This window comes from Orycteropus afer, unplaced genomic scaffold, assembly GCF_000298275.1.
Source record: "Orycteropus afer afer isolate SDZICR_OR568_19922 unplaced genomic scaffold, OryAfe1.0 scaffold00121, whole genome shotgun sequence".
Taxonomy (NCBI): domain Eukaryota; kingdom Metazoa; phylum Chordata; class Mammalia; order Tubulidentata; family Orycteropodidae; genus Orycteropus; species Orycteropus afer.
The window spans coordinates 273,178-274,289 of record NW_006921708.1 but is presented as its reverse complement, the minus strand read 5'-3'; the positions used below and the strand labels follow the sequence as shown (position 1 = coordinate 274,289).

Below are 1,112 nucleotides of genomic sequence, written 5' to 3'. Positions count from 1 at the left end.
AAGGTAAAAATGTTCTCCTCTCCCTTTGTACTTAACCACAGGCTACACAATGTCCTGAGAGGATTCATTATGCGAAAAAAGTCAATCACAGCTTTTAAGACTTTACTTTGGAAGGAACAAATGAGAAAGCAAACTGGAAGGTGATTCTTCATCTTTGTTTTCAAATAAGTGGTCTTAAGTTTTCTTCTTATAGAAAAAGTTTAAATCAGTTTATTGTAAATATATCTAAGCCATTACTTTTTGCAGCTTTCAGATAAAGTCCAGCACTTCATTTATACAAAGTCTATGAAAAGAGGTCAGTAGAAATCATCTAATCTTAAATTGTGACATCATCCATTCAAGTCCTTGGCACAGTTCCTCACCAGTAAGGGCACAGCATGCCTGGATATGCCACTGATGATCTTTAATAGAAGTGAGTTTCAAAAACTGGGAGATTACTGCTACAGTTCATGCATTCTTTAACATCTTGTTTATTAGCAAAAATTAGCAATCCAGCTTTCCTTAGGTCCTCATGTGCTAACATTTCATAGAGTTCTTCTCTAGTTACAGAAATCCTTTCTCTGTCTGTACTGTCCACAACCACTATTACAAACTCCGTGTTTGTATAGTAAGTGTTCCAGGAAGAACGAAGAGATTCTTGTCCACCAATATCCCACATTAGGAAACGTGTATCTCTTCTACATTACTTCCTATTGTAGGGGATGTATGTACATCTTCATTCATAGAAAACTGGTCAAGGATGGTAGTTTTCCCTGCATTACCCAGCCCAACAATTATAACATTGTGCTCCTGGTGACTGAACAATCTCCATATCCTGGTGACGAGAATTCCCATTCTCAGGCAGCGGACCCCCTCCAGCCACCCAGGCCGCCTGGCCTCCCCCGGCTCAGGCTGAGGAGGAGGAGAGGGGCGCGCCAGAGCCTCCGCCTCTTCTGCTGCTGCTGCTGCTGCTGCTGCTGCTGCTGCTGCTGCTGCTGCTGCTGCTGCTACTGCTACTCCTGCTCCTGTGTTTGCCGCCGGCCCGCTTCCCGGGAACCGGAGGGAGGCCGAAGCTTAGGCAGCCCTGAGGTGCGCGAGGCCCCGCCGCTGCCGCCGCGGCACTCGCCTGGCTC

The 1,112-nt window shown here is 45.9% G+C and overlaps 1 pseudogene; it reads right to left on the bottom strand.

Annotated features, from left to right (window-relative positions):
* Positions 1–306: 306 nt before the first annotated feature.
* On the bottom strand, positions 307–834 carry LOC103199789 (annotated as a pseudogene).
* Positions 835–1,112: the final 278 nt, after the last annotated feature.